The sequence below is a fragment of the Buceros rhinoceros genome, unplaced genomic scaffold (genome assembly GCF_000710305.1).
Source record: "Buceros rhinoceros silvestris isolate BGI_N320 unplaced genomic scaffold, ASM71030v1 scaffold30153, whole genome shotgun sequence".
Taxonomy (NCBI): Eukaryota; Metazoa; Chordata; class Aves; order Bucerotiformes; family Bucerotidae; genus Buceros; species Buceros rhinoceros.
Genome location: NW_010403479.1, coordinates 4197 through 4550, shown reverse-complemented (window position 1 = coordinate 4550; position 354 = coordinate 4197). Strand labels below are relative to the sequence as shown.

The 354-nt window shown below is 50.8% G+C and overlaps 1 protein-coding gene across 1 annotated transcript in view; it reads left to right on the top strand.

Moving 5' to 3' along the window:
• Positions 1-354, top strand: part of CCT3 (chaperonin containing TCP1, subunit 3 (gamma)) — a gene marked incomplete at both ends in the record, with an annotated part of 5677 nt that overhangs the window by 1184 nt on the left and 4139 nt on the right. The gene's annotated exons all lie outside the window — the stretch shown is intronic.

Sequence of the window (354 nt, the reverse complement as noted above, 5' to 3'; positions counted from 1 at the left end):
CGCCGCCTCTCTGGAGAGCCAGCAAGCACTAAAGAGCAGCACCAGGGAGGGTGGTGACTGGGGAGGAATTAAATGTTCCCAGCAAACACGCTTCCTCCTCAGAAAAACGGGGTCTGATGCCAGGGTGGGAATTTTTCACGGAACTTCTACAAGACTGAAGTAAGTTCTGTGGCAGCTGGAGGGGGAAAAACCGCAGCTGTAGGTGTAACACTCGCAGCAGAACCTCGTGAGTCGATGCTGGCGTTTACAATGTCACATGATGACACCAAGAAATCATCATCTTTCTGGTGCAAGTCCTGTTAAAATACCATCACCAAAAATTCTCCCAGGGGAGGTTGAGGTTGTCCCTGAGGA